Genomic DNA, 18,544 nt, shown 5'->3' on the forward strand with positions numbered 1-18,544 from the left:
TTTAAAATAAGTTTTTGAGATTATAATATAATTCCACCATTTTTCCTTTCCACGCTACCATGTAGCGCCTCTACCTTATTCCAATTCATGGCTCCTTTTTCTTTAATTGTTGTTACATATATGTGTATGTGTGTGTATTCCTAAATATATAAACATAACTCCTCTCAGTCTTTAACATTACTTCTTTGTATATGTTTTCAGAACTGACCATTTGGTATTGGATAACCAATCAATGTTCTCTTCCTTGGGGAAGGCTGTTTCTCCTGCTCTCAACATTGCTTAAGTTACCTATAGTTCTTTGTGTAGCATTGAAGCCTACTGGACTTTACACTATCCATGTTAGCATGTCAGTTGGTGTTGCCCTTGTTTGGGTCATATTTAGGCAGTCATGTTGGTGAGACTTCTTACCTTAGTGATAACCAACAGCTCTCTAATTGGACTTATAATCCACTCAACAAGAGGGAATTGTGCCTGGTACTGGAAGTCTAGCCAAATAACGAGGGCTTATGCTTCTTTTAAAACATTTTGAAATGTTGTATACGGTGACACATTCATTTAATGACGACTACTAAAGAGTTTGACCCAGGAGGATAAAAGGTTAAAGGACTACCTGAACAACTTAGCAAGACCCAGACTCAAAACATTCTTTTAAAAATGTTGAGATACAGCTCAGTGGTAGAGTACTTACACAGTATGTGTGAAGCTTTCAACTTCGTCACCAGTACTAGAAAAAACATAAAGATATTTGCCACTTAGAATTATCTGTTTTTTCAATTAATAGCTAATTTTAAATTAATCATGTTTTAATATGCCATTAGTTTTTAGTATTTATATTTAATTGAATTTTACTGAAAGCAAAAAATCAACTCAAAATAAATTTCCTCTATGAGTTTTGCAGTTTCTTATGTGTGTGTATGTCAGTGTGTGTGTGTGTGTGTGTGTGTGTGTGTGTGTGAGAGAGAGAGAGAGAGAGAGAGAGAGAGAGAGAGAGAGAGGAGACGAGAGATACTTGAGAATTGAACTTAGAGCCACACCTGTGGTAAATAAACACTCTACCACTCGGCTATGTCTCCAGCACTTTTTACGTTCTATTTTGACACACCATTTCTCTCCAAGCTTTCCTGTCTTAGCCTCCCATCAAGAGGATCATGAGGAAAACATAAAAGTGACCGCTCTGAGGAAAATGTGAAAATGACTGCTCAGATAGGAAAAGAAATTAAGTCTATAAGATTTTGGAATCAAAGAAAATTAATAAAATTTTGTGTATTACATTGTAGTGATTTAGTAAGTAAATATTGATATCAGAAAAGAACATTGTATTTTTTTAATCTCATTCTTGAAATTGAAAAGACTTCTCAACCAGTCAGACCAATTACTAATCTCCAATGGCCTAGTATTTCTACAGCCCAGCTCTTACCCGTCTCTGTTTCGAGGAAGTAGAGTCCCACTTACTTCCAGTCTCTCTCCTATTGCAGTAACCTTGAATTGCCTATTCTTTGTTGATACAAAACAGTGGTTAAATGCAGAGAAAATGATATTCCATATGTGTTCATAATTTATTATATTAAATATTTGGGTAGTTAAAGGTGAAACTGCAAACCAATGAAATAGCTAAAGAACAAAATGAGAGGCTAGAAAGATGATTGACAGCGATTGAGCATCCAATACAAAGTAAGCTCTCAACTATGGATATACAGACAACAAAATTGGACTCAGAAGGTTGGATTTATACATTTGTGCATGCACATGCATATGTATGTTGCAACAATAATAATCCATAAAAAGAGACTACCAGTTTTAGAGTTGGGGATTAATGGGAGGGGCTGGAGGGACGGTACCTGAGAAGAGCTAGGGGGATGAGAAAGAAGGGGGGAGGTGATGTAATTCTATAGTAATTTTAAATGTATTAACATTTTTATGTAAAAGTGCTCTTTTGGGTCATAGGAGCTCATTTCCCAGCACCTGCATTAAAGAGCTAAAAGTGTCCTTCTGTAGCTCCAGGGTTTCTAGTGCTGTCTATCCTCCTTGGGCACAATACACACAGAGAGACACACACACACACACAGAGACAGAGACAGAGACATAACAATGCATAATAAATAAATATAAATTTTAAAAAATAAAGAGCAATGGAGCTGAAGAGATAGTTTATCAGTTAAGACATGGACAGCTTTTATAGAAGACCTGAGTTCAATTCTCAGCACCCATATGGTGGCTCACAACTATTCCTAACCTCAGTCCCAGGGAACCACGACCATCTATTGGCTTATATGGGAACCAGACATGCATATGGTGCAGAAATACACTCAGAGAAAAAAATATACATAAAATAAAATAATAAATTTAAAAAATAAAGAACAAAATTCATACATTAAGAGTAAGCATGAGCTGCTTTGGGGATTGGACACTGAAATGTACCACACAAATGAGCCCTAACTGTTTCTGTGGGTTATGGGACATAAGCCTTAGCTTCAGAGAACAGTACAAACTCGGGGTACAGCTGAGAGATTGCCGCTTGCCCTGAAGGTGGGTGAAATCTGGAATGGTAGATTCCAGAAGAGGATGTCTACTCATAAATGCATAAAATTACCTATTTATAATTGAGGAACGATAGAAAACCCCAAAGGCCAAGATCCTGACTTGCACTCCACGGGAATCTTGTCTTACCCCCATCCAGATTAGGGTGAAGCTAATTCTAATGAGTGATAAATAAGAACGCCAGAATAACTCAGGTTGAAACATAAAATTTTTAAGAGTCAAGGTGTAAAAACAGTTTATTCTGGACATGGGGAAGTTGAATACGTCTCTGGACAGGAGCATCAACATGGAGAGCAGGTGGGCTCCTGTGGTGGATTAGAAAATCCACTTCCCTGGGTGCACTGTTGGCTCCTCAGGAGGGATGCTTTGAAGTCCAAAGTAGAAGTACTCAGGACTGGCTCTGGGTCTCATCGACTCACTGAATTACTCACTCAGTTAATTAGTTTTTGAGCTCCCGCTATGGTTTGAGCAAGATGTTCAGCCCTGGAGCATCAGTGTAGGCCTGGTTCATGCTTTCTGCAACCAAAATTATATTGCTTTGGTAAAATTAATGTTATTAATCAAGGGAGGCTAAAGACTAAATTATAGAATAGAATAGAAAGGGGTCCCTCCAGAAGTGGAAATAAGTGCTTAAGAATGGAAATTAGAGTGTAACTTTAGCTCAGGTCAATAAAACTATAGAGCAAATTAGTCTTTCCTTTCTGCTGAGAACAAAGAAAAGCAATCTGTCATATTCATCCTCTCCATGACTAGTCCTTTTATATATTGATCAAATTTGCCATTGCCAGTATAAGGCTTTTAACTAGAAATTATAGAAACCAAAGTGAAGTCATCTTTCCTGTGACACCAGGTGGTTAGGGGAAAGAACATATATAAGTGAATATCTTTGTTTGAAGGTCATTGGAAAGGGAGACTTCTCTATGGTCACCTTAGTGCTGTGGTTCTCAACCTGTGGGTCACAACCCCCACAGGGGTCACAGATCAGATATTTACATTACAATTCATTACAGTATTAGTAATTACACTTACAAAGCAACAATGAAATAATTTTATGGGAGGGGGTCAGCACAACATGATGAATGGTATTAAAGGATCACAAAATTAGGAAAGTTGAGAACCACTCAACTTTAGTCTTAGTGATATCGGAGCAGAGTAATCAACACCTGATCACATATTGTAGAGCTCAGAACTTTATAGTCCCATAAAATAATTCAAAGTATGAAGAAGTGACGTTTCCTTTAAAGTGACAAAAGAAACGTGGTGGTTAAATCTGTGGGTCTGAGATGGGAAAATACTATCTAAATGAGACATTTTTCTCATTATCCTTAAAATCAATAATTTAGTTTCACTGTATTTCCTTCTTTTAGAGATGGATAGGTGAAACTCAAAGCTTTGTCTTTTCTTTGTTTACAAAGGCGAAGTGATTAAAAGATCCAATCCTATGTGGTAGTGTTTGCTTGTTAAAGACAGAGTGCTTATCCTCCCTCATCTGTAGCACCTGGTGTTTAAGTCAACCTTACCTGTTACCTAGTAACATGAACAATGATTTTGTGAGCCCTGGGGAGTCAGAAGTTCAGTGATAACTGGTATACTTACTACTACATACTCAACAAACGGAAACCCATTATTTTAGGTTTTTAAAAAACATTCTATAGATATTATAGCTTTTGAACAGCTCTGATGTAACTCACAGATTGTTCTTGAAGATATAAATGTTTATGGTTTTCAGGATGTATTGGGAGGAGTATTAGATGTGTTTAAGTATAATTTGTCCTTAACAAGAAGCCAAATTTTAAGCTTCCTAAATGACTTGAAGTGCAATACTTATGATTTTACATGGATAATCATTTTTCTCTGTACTTAACCCACCTTGACAACTTTTTGTAAAGAATACGGCCTATTCAGTCGTTGCAGCAGAAGAGAATGGTGGGAACTTAGTCCAGCTCTATTCCACTAAAGCAACAGAAGGTTCTTAGAAGCTGGACTGGGAGACTCTTCTTGTTTTATTAATTGGGTTTCTGGGAAGAAAAGAACACTTTTCTCATCTCTTCAAGGCAGCTCATAGTTTTACACACTATGGAGCAAAGGAAGATAGAAATCAGACATCTACCTTCCCCTGGAGATTTCAAGACCGAGTACCATTGACCTCTATGGTAACAATTCAAAAGGATGCTCCCAGCACCCTCCCCTTCTTTTTCTAAAGGCATTTCTAGTTTAGAAAACTGGAAAAGGCTTTGGAGAAGATTTACATTTCAAAGGAGGAATGATTTTGCAATTACAAATTTTCTATAGCTATCACTTTCAGAAAGGAGATCAAGGGCTGAGGATCAGGACGCAGCCGTTTGAAGGACAGGGAATGTCGGTGTCAGCTTGGTCACTAGCTAGGTTATGATTATGTTGTAATTTATTTCCCAAGGTCCCTTCACTGTGGACCTTCTGGGTGTGATATTCGGACACTCTGAAAGAGAGAAAAGACTACAGGTCTCTCTCTCTCTCTCTCTCTCTCTCTCTCTCTCTCTCTCTCTCTCTCTCTCTCTCTCTCCCCCTCTCTCCCTGCTCTGCTCGTTATTTCTTCAGAGACAAACAACCTCTAAATTTCACCAAGTAGATATTAAATATTTATCATAGTAACAACAATGAACACATACCTTCAGTTATGGCGACTGGCCAGAAGATTATCATTGAAAGAGAATTAATCATCATCTTTTTAGGACTTCCATGCACCAAAACTGTGGTGATGACTAGGAAAGGGATGTGGATACATTACAAAGATGTTGTCTTAAGGGTGAGTCAGGATGCACAATGACTCCGGTATACTACTCACATCCTTATGTGACCAGCTGCTTACCTTCAAACAGGAGTTCAAAGGCAAAGGGTGTCTGTGGCTCGTTTTTCTAAAGAGCTGTGATAATTCTAAAGTCTTTTTTATGGGTGTTTTGGGTTTTTGTTGTTGCTGCTGCTGTTTTTGTTTTGTTTTGTTCTGTTTTTAGCCAAGATCTCAGTATGTTCCTCTAACTAGTCTGGAACTCACTTTGTAGACCAGGATGTCTCCTATTGACAGAGATCTTCCTGTCTCTGCCTCCCACGTACTAATATTAGAGGCATGGGGAATTGCCAGAGCTTTTTGAAAACTCTATTTCTGCAATGCCAGAAACTATTAGAAAAGCATTTTTTAATTGTCAATAAGAAAAATGACTCAGATAGTCCTCTGAAAGTTATGGATTTTTTTAAAAAATTTTATTTATTTGGAAGCTGTTTGGGGGTAATTAATGGGCTTTTCCAGTTATTTGAGCAAGAGCAGCTATGACTAATATTGGTGAGGTCATAATTTAGTGTCACTAATGTGATGCTGATACAATGGAATGGGATGGTGAGATAATTAACTATTTATGTAGAAGTTTTGGGCTGGGGGTCATAACACATTCACAGCCAGGGCTGAAGACCCCAGTACTTTCCAATTCCACTCTTTCCTTTTTCAGTCTCTTTCTTCTTCCCCATAGTAGTGAAATTCTTGGGATCTTTTTCTTTCTTTTCCAGTCATTTTCTTCCATTTTTCCCCTTTAGTACACACACACACACACACACACACACACACACACACACACACATATGAAATATGAAATGACACAAAAGGAGCATATGATTTCCAACAGCCATTAGGGAGTAACTCCTAATCGTGCCAGCACTCAGCAAGCCATGTCTGAAGACTCAACCTTCCGTCTAGGTTTAATAGGGTGAAGCTGTAGTGGCATAGAATTGAGAAATGTGGTTGTCGTGATAAGGAAACCTTGCAGTACGGTGTGAATTAGCAACAGTTCACCAGATTGCCTTCTGGAGTGCCCCATTGCTTTTGTGATATCCCTTTTATCCTTGGGTTTCTATGGACATATGATCTGGCATAATGGCCCTCCATCTATTTACACAGGGGCAAGGGAAAAGGGAGAGGGAATAAAAATGTCTGCTCACATTCACATATATGTAAGCACACCAATGACAATAAATTATGGAAAAGAATAATGCATCAGTAATGTAAGTGTGTTGAGTCCTGTGACTATCCTTCATGATTTACTCATAACAGAAATTACAAAGTAAATTTGACGTAAGTTGATAGCACAGAGCTAAGCTGTCTGGGAAGTGCCATTATGCACAGTAGCACTGTGGGAACATCTGTTGTTTTGTGTAGTTCACACAGCAGCTGCTTTTGTAGAGTAATGAGGACAAAAACAATTAGCAGAATAGAAATTTCCAGAAATCAGAGGTACTCTGCTTAAGAATGTTAAAAATGAATAATATTTCTGGCTATTGTTACTCTTTGTTCCTCTAAGGGTTTATTGCATGAGGGTGGTACCTGTGAATACCTGTCTCTTGGGAGAAGCATCTATCATGACGTTACCAAACACCATAAACAGAGGGCTAGCTTATCTGGAAATTCTGAATTCCCTGCCCCAGCATAAAACTTTTAATCAGGTGTTTCTCTAAAATAAGATAAGCCAAGTTCATAAAATGAAATGTTGAATAGTTTTTAAAAAAGAAAGAAAGAAAGAAAGAAAGAAAGAAAGAAAGAAAGAAAGAAAGAAAGAAAGAAAGCATTTCAAAAGATATTTCATTTAAATGCAAATGTGGACCATAAGTTATTAAAGAGAATATGGCTTTTCATATTCTTGTTTTCCAGACACCTGGGATCAAAGTCACCTTCTAAACTTGCAAAGCTCCTACTCTTAAATCTTACTGTCAGGATTTACGTTTTTTATTTTCAGTGTGAAAAGGCAAGTGCTTCCTAAAGCTTTATCGGAAGCATTCATTTTTCCTATAAAGACAAGGGAACTGCATTAACAGGGGAAAGAGCAGGACCCTAGAACATTAAGGTCGTGGCTTTGGAAAGAGAGCCCAGTGGTTTCGTGCTTTGAGGATAATTAAAATCAATACAGAATAATTACACAGCTCCATGGAGATCCATATACTTAATCCAGTCCCCTCTTTCCAGGAGAAACTAACTCTAAAGTCCACAGGCAACTGCACTGTATGGGGTGAGAAGGACCTGTGTTTATTTTCATATCCTGAGAGAAAGTAAGGATATCATTAGTGTCACCCAGTGATCTACAATTGTGAGGTAATAATAGAAGGTTCTGATGGCCAAAATCATTGTGAGATTTTACCATTTCCCACAGGTTAAACAGGTCTGTTGTGTTTGGTGTATTTTATAGATATATACGTAGCTCTGTAAAACAGATAGGCATAACCGCATAAAGTAACGCTTGTCATTTATCCACCTAAGTGAGAACGCCTTCAATGCTAGTCCCCAATTATAGAAAAATATACTTTATTTAGCCAATACCCAGCGAATGCTGACTAACGATACTTATTTCTTCATCTGATTGAAAATAATTCTTTTTGCTATTCTCCAATCACAAGAAAGGTTGGCTCTCCAGACAGATTTTAATTCTCTATTCCAATATTAGGATTTCCGTTTTTCTTTTTAAGCTTATCTTTTTGTTATATGAGATCAAACATCATGAGAACGAATTAAAGTAAATATTTCCAAATTAATTCAGTGATTTTACTTTATCTACATAAAATATAGCATGGCAAAATTACTTTGCAACTGAAAATCATAAATGATTCCTTGCAGTTCAATTTTATTTTTTTTGGGGGGGTGCATTTTCCTAAAGAGAGAGCAATGGTCATGGCAGCTTTTTATAACTCAGTAAAATTCAAACTCTCTATAGTAATATGTCAAATTAGATTAGTGAACTGGTCCAACAATACCTCTCCTTTCAGAAAGGTCAACATTCAAACCTTATGTGCATCTGTCTTACTAAATTTAACTGGTGATGTTGAATATTTAATTGTTCATTCTGTTAGAATAATTTGACCAGATTCATACCATTTAGAACATTCCTTAATAGAACACACACACACACGCACACACGCGCACACACACCATTTAATATCTTAACAAAAAAGAGATGCAATTTTTCATTGTGAAAGAAACTCTTAGAAAAATCTTATGTGCTCCATCCATGACCTTCTTTGGAAAGATAGAAGATAACTCTTGTTCACCATCCAACAGCAGCCCCCTTAGGGAACTGTGCCATATCCAGTCCCATATTTCCTTAGCACAGCTGTTCTTCATGACTCTCCCCGACAAAAAAAGACTCTTATTAGAAATATTGATCATCATTTCTGCAATTAAATGCCAACACAGTTGCTTTTTGCTTTCTCCAATCTACAGTCTTCGTTTCTATCTAAAATGTTCTTGAGCGAATGGAAATATGACTAATTTATCTGCAGTCAAACAAAGGCAACACAAGTGAAGGCGGACTACTTCCTTCTAAAGGGGAAGGGTATAGTTCTTCTCAGTTCCCATTGTCACTCAAGTATCAGCAACTATATCTCATGTAATTTTATGATCATTAAGAGCAGTAGAATCTGGCTTACTTTCTTCCTTTTTGTTCCAAACCCAAGAATAACGTGGATTTGTGGAGAATTTATCAATTTATCCCAATAGCCTGCACCAGCTCTCGACTCAGGAAATAGAATCAAAGGTCAGATAGAAGGGAAATGGTCCACATTCATTGGAATCCTTGTTAGAATCCACCCCCAGCTAGCTAGCTCACTCTTCTGTCTCTCCTCTTTCTCCTCTCCCTGTGTCTGCACCATCCCTTTCCAGTCCTTATGTCGTTTAACCTTATAATTACCAGTTTCCTTGACCCAAAGCACAAAACTAATCAATGGAACTGCTTCTCATGACACATGTCCCAGCTTCATCATGTGGCAACCAACAACCTTCAGAGTTGCTGCTGTGCTGTGTCTACAATATTATCCAATAATTTCCCAAATTGACATGACTCTCCAGACTGAGTCTTCTTATGACCTATTTCTGTCTTTTCTAACATCCTTAAAGGGAAGAAGACAAGCAAAAAAAATGACAGCTCTTTCCTTCCAATACATACTACAAGGCTAGGTTTACATGTGACTTTTTAAAAAGTCTTCATTGTTAGTTATCCACCCCATACCCCCCACTTTACCTGTCAGTTAGTAAAATGCATCCATAGTTGAGTAACATTATAAAATATGAGCTATGACTTTTTAGTTAATTTTTCAGAGAATTTTGATGAATAATAGAAATGTCACATGTAAAAATAGATGGAGGATAACAAAATGCAGAAAAAAGGTATAAATTTTCTGCATGCAATTGCCCACAAATATTTTAATCATTTAACTAGGTAAAGAACACATTTCTTGGGTAACTTTTAAATCAGATTTACTATAATGTATAATATTAAAGTCTTTCAAAATGAATAGCTTAGTCATACAATAACACTTTCAGCAATTAATGACATATTTAATTTTCATTTTTAGTCAGGTTGCTATCTTTACTCCTAATCTAAATATAATTTAGAAAATGTACTATTTCATCCATAAGTTAACAGCTGGCTTGTAAGAAACACTTAAGTCAGGTTAATTGCAGCCTTTAAATTTTTATAATACACTGCAACAGAAAATTAATGATGCTTGCAGTATTTATTAGAGTTTATAACCTGCATTTTAATGAAAATATACTATTAATGATACACATTTTACAGATATATGCCAATTGCTGGTCACTTTATGTTTCTTATATAATACTACAAATGAAGGCAGATTTATTCTGCTTATTAACTTAGAGTTCATGGAATACATTTGCATTCATTATATTTGTGTGTATGTAAGATTATATGAATTTAACCAATGCAAGCTTGACAAGCAGTGTTGACTGGCAGCTTCTCAAGATTCTAATCTGATCAAGATTGCATTTCCTTTCATCTTATCACAGGCATATGAGCATCATAAATGAAACTGAACATGTTAGCATTTCAAATAGTATCTTTCAGTTCATGTGCACAGCACAAACAAAAAAAAAGAGCTAAGTATCTACACAATGTCCGGAGAGGTGCTTCCACAACACATTCTAATATCTAATGCCTGCTGTCTCTAGTTCTGCTTTCTCAAGTGAAAGTTTCTTACAGAAGCTGGAGTTAAATCCCTTTGTAAGAAAGAAAGAAAGAGAGAGAAGGGAGGGAGGGAGGAAAGAAGGAAGGAGAGAAAGAAACTAAGCAGAGTCCTAACATTATATTATAACAAATTTGAACTTATGTTCCTCAAATAGGGTCACATCTACCTTTCATTGGCAAGCAATTGGCTGCAGTACTTCTCCTAGTCAAACATGATAATTAAGAAAAACATTTATCCCAAGGTTAATATGGGTAATTATTTTGGAACTGAAAATATTAAAGTTCCAATAGCATGCATTAGAAGTTTTATTGTAATCTTGGGAGATACAGAATTCTAATGGAGTACTTGTGGTAAAGCCTGTTAATTTATTGTATAGATAATTTCTGTATTGAGTATGAAATAAGATTTCCACTCCCTTTGTAAAGCAATGTCAAACGATTTCTGGGCAAGGATATGATAACGCATAAGTTGTGTCTACTGGTTGTGAAGACTCTTCCAAGAGAGAACAGAAGATGGGAGTTCTCACAAAGTCATTCAGCTTAGCTTTGAAAACCTAACACTACTCACTTGAGGAGACCTCAACCAAAGCCTCATTTCATTTGCTGTTCATTTCCAAGTATCTGTACTCTAAAGGTTAATGGACAGTGTGCTTCTGAGTCACTGCTGGAGAAAACATCTAAGATGCTTTACAACAGAAATCATAAAATGGAACTGCAAGAGTTCCTGATTTCTTTTTCTGTAGACAAGGGGACTTTAAATTATACTTCTATAAGAGATTTTGATTTGTAAAAACATAACTGAAGATGTCCTGAATTTCATATCAGCGTGGGTTATTGTAGAAACAGGTATTTCTTATTTCAAGAGCATTTCTTAGAAATTCATTTCTGAAGGACAAAATGTAGTAGACATTCAACTCTTTCTTTCTTATTCCATACCTTGAGGAAGAAACTAATGGGAAGGCCAGTGTCCACAAATGGGACTAATAGGGTGCCTGTTTGGTAGCCTGAAAGAGCAAACAGGAAACATGAGAAAATGGACAGCCTAAATGATGGGTAATTATCTGAGGAATAACCTTGAGATATGAATTTGCTTCTTATTTAATACAAAGATCGGTGTGGGGAAATGTAGCTCAGTGATGAAATGCTTGCTGGAAGAATAGATGAGGTGGCCATTATTACCGGTTTCTTCATGGAAGAGAATAACCTTTATCTCAAAAGTTATACATATTTTAGTTTTTTATGTTTAATTAATGTACTCCATTAAAAAAAAGCACAAGAAGAAACTCTCAATGGAATTATGTCTTCTAATAGTAACTGTAGTCATCAGTTTGATATAAAACTTTGTTGGCTCTTGATAGTATATAAATATATAATTTTACACTGATGACATTTTTCTCTAGCACTCTGTTGCAGATCACCACTGCAGTCAGTAATTTGGTGCATGAACATGCCATGTCATTGTGTTAACCTCCAGTGGAACTCTTCCTTAGAATGTTTCTTGAGTGTATGCATCGTAGTCCATTTAGTACAATAAGATGCCTTTCTGGAATGTATTTTCATATGCTAAAGTGATAGACAGATGATGAGACATTGCATATATTTCTAGTGGAAATGTATACTTTGACAGGTTCCAATAAGCCTGAGTGATGCAATGCAGAGCTAACTTTTGGTAAAGGATACAAATGTTCATGGCACTTTTTCATGTGTTATTTCCTGAAGATCCAGCAACATTTGTAGAAACTGTGAGCATCCTTTCATAGCAATAGACAACATGTTTCAAAGAGGCTAAAGACGTCCATTAAAAGACACTAGCTAAAAAAACTGAAAAAGCTAAGACACAAAACAGTTGTATTCAAATGCTTCATTGCTTATCCCAAGTTCACAAACCACAACAAAGTTACTTCAAATATATAATATCACTTGAATAGACAGTGCATCCTTAATTAGGTGGTTTGGCTCAAATTGGTTCTCTTAACCACAGTTCTTTGATGAACATTTTTATGGAGTCAATAATTGTGTTTTTCTCCTAACATCCCTAAAACATGGCCTGAATTTTTACATCAAAATGGAGTAGCCATTGCACCAAGGAACAAAGGACCAAATGTCAACTACTTCAAAGGGGAATAATAAGTTTTTGGTTTCTATGTGTTTTCTTTTTTTTAATTTTGAGTACAAAACAGCATTAGCCATAGACATCAAGACATGCAGTTTTATAGTATAATGGAGCTACATAGTTTGGGTAAGAAATTAGGTGATCCTGTTGTAATCAGATGATTTATTTCCCTGGAATAATTAAACCCAGACTCTTATGTGAGTTGACTTTTTGTTTAGTTTAGTCACCCAATTATTTCATGATAAATCCTTAAAGTGAACTTTTTACAAAATGAAATTTTTTGCTTTGTGGTCAAAAGTTTTCATCATCTCCTAATTATTTAAATGTCACTCTGTTATGGGGCCAACAGCTTCATTTACTTAATTTTTTAAGCAAAACATATAAGATAATTACTATATATTGAACTCCAGGACCCAAATACAGGTGAGACATAAAGCTGGTATGTTCATGTAGTAGATACCAGTTTAGTAGGCAAGAAAGATACATGAGGGAGTAACTGATATGAAACAAGATGTCAGGGGAAATGAGAATTCAGAGATTATTTGGAGTTTTACCGTAAAAATCAATGAGTGGCTGGGTTAGTGGGTCAATAGGTAAGAGCACTGGCTATATGAGTGTAAGGACCTGAGTTTGAATCCCCAGTCACCACATGAAAAGCTCAGTGTAGGCACATGCTCGTCTATAATCCCAGTGACATGGGGTGGACGTAGAGGATACTTGCACCTTGCTGGCTGCCAACCTAGCTCCAGGTGCCTTGAGAGACCTTGTCTGAAAGAAATAAGGCAGAGAGAGAAGATGCTTCCCATGCCCATGCCTGGGTGTGCGCGTTCACCTACAGCCAAGTCAAATGAAAACTGGTCTTATTTACATTTTCAGAACGACTTGAGTTTTAATAATGTAAGAGTTCCAGAGTGGCTGGCGTACTCTAAGGTGTCTACTAGTGTTAAGTATATCATTTCATATGTGATGTCCCTCTGTGACTGTATAAAAGATGGCTGCTTAACATAAATAAGACTGTTCATATATACTATGAGTCAGTGCCCAGACCGTGATCTTTAGTCCACCGTTGAGCATTGCGGTAAATAAAAGACAGATGAATGACCTGATATTTGTGTTCACCTGAGTGAATATTTTGCTCTGTGTCACTGCAGATGCCACACTGCACCCCGTGACTTGGCTATGAGATGGCTTACTGGAGCATATGTGTCATCTAGGGTGTCTCTAGTGTCCTCCCTTCTGCCTGCTCTAATGACCACACTCAGCAAGCTCCGGCTTTGGAAGGAGACTCCACTAATTAGCTTAGCCGATAGAGCATCTGGTAGCTGGTTGGTGAAATAAACAGGAAAGACTCCCGAAGTGAAGGGTAGAAAAATGAATTATCCATACCATAAAGACCAAAATAAAATCACCAGCATACAACCCCAAGCCATGAGCTCCATCATTGGACTAGCTCCCTCTTACCCATGGCCCAGCTCTAAAATCCCAGGCCCCAAATGCAGACGATGCACAGAATTACACAACACTTGGGACTCCAGTTAGACCTCAGCTTTGTAATGTAATAAAACTTATCATTCATGAGCCTGTCTGCTTTTCTTTTTTGACGAACAAAACAAACTAAAACTGAGAACAATTTGATCTGTCCTGCTCCTGCAGACACTGATGCAGGTGGTTTGAAAACAAAGCATTTCATCAGGCAGGGTTTTACTTAAGCTACCTGATGATTCATCATGCAGCCCTGCTCAGTGTCAGCCGGGCGTCTCCCAGCTATTATTTATAGAATATTTAAAGAGCCTGGACCACATGTGCCTCTGTCATGGGTTCTATTGTACTATAAATTATAGCTCCAATTTGCTTCCAATTCAGCACAAGTTGTCAGGACGCTGTGACTCATCCTCTGTGCAGACAAACACTGTATAGTGGCTATACCAACTAGCACGGTTGTCACTGTTAATTTATTGGCAATTCTAGAGTATTCCTAGACATCCGTTTTGTCATGTTTCAGCACAATAAAGTCATTCTATTTCTACAACCCAGATATTTTTTCTTCTTTTTCTTTCCCAACAGGGCAAAGATAAATCAATAGTTTAATGTACATTGTAGCTTCTGGTCTCCTGAAATGGCCACTACTATACAAAGATGTCCCGGATGTCACTCTCTTTCTGTGCCATGAAAAGAGATTTGGGGTTCGGGTGGTATTTACTGCACAGAGTGCTTAAATCACCATCTGCATCCTGGAGTGATTTGTTGTTGATTTGTTCATTTCCTTTAATTGATTTTTTTTGTCTTTATCCATTTGTGTATGTGTGTGTGTGTGTGTGTGTGTGTGTGTGTGTGTAAATGGGTGTGTCTAAAAGAGAAACGAGTCCTGTGGTTGAGTTGTAGCATGGGGAGGCTGGACAAAGGGCTCCGAAGACTGGTAAATGTAAGGTTTGGAGCAAGTACTGGAGCATGGGATGCAGACAAAGGCTGGAGACACTGAATGTGTACTGGCCTGACTCTGTCTCATCTGGAGTGCCCCTTTTCAGTGCAGCGTGGTAAGCATGCTCTGTTGCACCCATAGCTTGTGCTGGATGTAGCTTAAGGGGCACTTAGATGCAACTGGTTCCTCTCTTTATTTCCACACTATATATTTCTAAGTCCTGAGAGTGTGTGTATGGAGAGCCTGACGTATATTGCAGTCCAGCACCGTCATCGTCAAATCCTAAAATCATGGCCCATTTGAACAGAGTTGAAATCATCATCTTAACATACTATAAGCTAGCATACACCAGAAGCAGTGTTTAAGGGAATATGGGCGTCCAGTAAGCACAAAGTTTTATACAGTGTGAAAAATTAAAACCAGCAGAGTGAGATTGACCAACACAAACGATATTTTGAAGGTGGAGATATTTCTATTTTTTTTTATAGAAAATTCAAAAAGTAAAGAAGAAAGAACACAAAAAGAAAAAGAATGTAGGAAAGGGAAGGGAGAAAATAATGCATCAGAGTTTGTATCTATGCCGCTCTGGGTTGCTGGGGTCCTTCATCAGTCCTGATTTTTAAACTTACTCAGACATCAAAAGCAATCCTCAATGATATTTCTATATATGCTAGCATTTTAATTTATTATATTTTAGAGTCACTGATAGTCAGGTCAAGTTGTAGATTTACATGGCAGACCCAGGCACTTGGTATACTCCTTGGAAGACTTAAAGAATAGCAGAAAAATAATAGTTACATTTTTCCTTGCTACTTTATCTGTGGCCCCAAAGAAGGAATGCATTAATCTGCAGAAAATCGTGTCTTTTCCAGGATGTTTACCTGAGGTGAAACGTGTAATTAGACATTTTAAATTGCACGTCCCTTCCACCCACAGGGCTGACACATGTTGTTTTCTCTGTGGTGCCGTTCTGTGTGAAGATTCACTCAGTATGTCCGGAAGTCACCTTGACAGTGGAAACAAGGTCGCTGCACATTATCACTGCAGAATTAACTCCAAGTGTCTCCTGTTACTGCATTCTCCAACTGAAATAAACAAATATTTGATTTAAAAAAAAAATCTTTGTGTTTACTTTCCACGTAGCACTTTTACATAAACTTCATATTTGAAAGTGTAATAATTAGTCCTCGAGATGATTAGTATTGAGTGGCAGACATCAGTAAAATGGTCTCACATGGTGCTCTTCCAAACTTTTGCTCTGATAAGACTATATTGAAAAGGAGAGAGAGAACATAAATGTATGTAAGTATAATAATAGCGAACTAATTTTAACTTTACCAGTACTTACATATGGTGATTATGGAGGAAATTTTCCCTTTTTTTTCAGTAATGGAATGTTTGTTAAAGTTAACAATGCAAATTTATTTATTTGTTTCATTATTTTGATTTTCTGAGGAAGGGTCTTCTGCAACCCAGACTAACTCTCTGCTCTCAGTGTAGCAAGGATGGCCTTGAACTCCTGATCATCAGTCCTCTATTTCCCAGTTGCTGGAATTACTTGCAGGCATCACCATGCACAGATGTTATTTTAAATATCTTTAATTATGTATTTTTCATTTAAGGTTGTCTTAAGTATAATACATGAATCAAAGCATATAGGTAACACATATATAGGACACAGAAACACATACATAATGAATACTAGATATTAAGTTGGTAATGTGTGCTAAAATGCAATATTGCCTGTACTGCATTTCTCAGTCCTTTCATTGCAATGTGAATGTGGAATTTAATTTCTATTTTGGGCAGAGGATCATCCTTGAGGATGATGTGAAAAGGAAGTGATGATGGAATTTTTATTTTAGTGTTAACAACAGTTTTGAAGGGAGCTAATTAAAATCTTTATCTCTACCTTGAAGAAGGGGAAGCTGTGAGTGCAGACGCTCCGTTCATGTGCCTTGAGAGATTTTTCTTTTCAGTTTTATAATTTCATAATTCAAGGGCTTTTATTTCATCCTTTCCCATCATTAATTCGGCTTCATTTTGATGTGACGGTTAAAACAGGGGTTCTAAGATAATTTTGAAGTAGTTAAAAGGCAAACTTTTTTTTTTCAAATAGATAACAATGCTTTAGGAGTTTTGTGCAGCTCTGGCCAGCTGCTGTACAGCACGACATATTGAGGTAGCATCTGGAAAACCAGAAGGGTCAGAATTCAGGAGGTGAGAAAAGCATTACTTGATCTGTATTCAAACACTCTATTCTGGCCCTGACGGTAGATCTTGAGTAGTATCAAAAAAGAAAAATGGACTTCAAGAAGAAGCATGAGCTTTCTTTATCATGTCTAGTTATTATTTCAGTGCATTTGAAGTGCTGTAACAAAATGCTTTAAGGCCGGGTAATTCACAAACAACAGAAAAGCATTAATTACAGCTTTAGAGTCTGGGAAGTCTCTTCCTTAAAAAATGGCATCTTTTATGTGTCTTTTGCTTATATATTATGGCTTCTGGTTCTGTGTTTTTATGAGATTTTTGTGTGTGCAAATATGTGTCTTCTCCATCATGGAAGCATTAACAGACAAGCTCCCCAGGCTTACTTTGGATGAGCACTAATTCCATGCCAGAGGATAGGACCTTTACGTGATAATCACTTCCCAAAGGCCATCACATCTGATCGGGTCACTATGTGACGGTGGGGGTAGATTTCAATATTTAAATTTCTTAAAGATTTTATATTTAATTATATATTTGTGTGGGGAAGAAGGGGGGATGTGCACATGGTGGATACAGGTGCCTGGGGTAACCACAGGGAGACAATGGATCCCTGGAGCTGGAGTCATAGACAATTGTGAGCATCCAGATGTGTACACTGTTACCAGGACTTATATTCTCTGGAACAGCAATATATGCTCTCATCTGCTGAGTGATCTCTTGGGCCCTTCAATATTTGTGTTCTGACGAACATATTCAAACCATACTACTTGGTGAAATTGGTGGCCTTCGTGTTGTCGACCAGGAAGAATATAGTCTTTTCTTGCCCTGTGTCTAGCAGATTTAAGTTGGGGGCGGAGGGAGGGGGGGAGGAGAGACAGACATTGTTCTTCTGCACCGTGATCATCTCACAACCCAACTGCGTCTTCTCATATCTGCTGAAATTTTCAAGGTCAAATGTACAGCTTAAGACTAACACTGTTCCTTCGCTAAAATTAAATTAATTTGCGTGAATGATTTAGTGTAAGAGGTCAGGGTGCATGGATAAAAGTGGAAACTTTGAGGACAAGAAGAAACAATGTAAAACTAAGGTGCTTTATGCTGTTTTGAATGCAGGTACATTCTTTCTCTGAATAGAATTGAAATGTGTTGTGTGAGAGAGAGTTCCTTAGTAATGATGGGGTAACTGGTAGCATGTATGCATTTGATCATGTTTCACAAAAAGTAAATAATATTTTGAGAAGTAGCTATAACATAACTTTTTTACTCAAA

At 37.2% G+C, this 18,544-nt stretch overlaps 2 long non-coding RNA genes across 2 annotated transcripts in view; both read right to left on the reverse strand.

Moving 5' to 3' along the window:
• Nucleotides 1-2,728: 2,728 nt before the first annotated feature.
• On the reverse strand, nt 2,729-4,553 carry LOC131894848 (uncharacterized). The gene is made up of 2 exons (XR_009375042.1): nt 4,408-4,553; nt 2,729-3,054 (listed from the first exon to the last, which is right to left on the reverse strand). It is a non-coding gene; the product is annotated as an uncharacterized LOC131894848 (long non-coding RNA).
• An 11,077-nt stretch (nt 4,554-15,630) lies between these two features.
• LOC131895210 (uncharacterized) overlaps nt 15,631-18,544 on the reverse strand; it is a 42,100-nt gene continuing 39,186 nt past the window's right edge. The window contains exon 6 of the long non-coding RNA XR_009375123.1: nt 15,631-16,149. This is a non-coding gene — a long non-coding RNA (uncharacterized LOC131895210). The remainder of the gene's footprint in view (nt 16,150-18,544) is intronic.

The sequence above is a fragment of the Peromyscus eremicus genome, chromosome 18 (genome assembly GCF_949786415.1).
Source record: "Peromyscus eremicus chromosome 18, PerEre_H2_v1, whole genome shotgun sequence".
NCBI classification, from domain to species: domain Eukaryota; kingdom Metazoa; phylum Chordata; class Mammalia; order Rodentia; family Cricetidae; genus Peromyscus; species Peromyscus eremicus.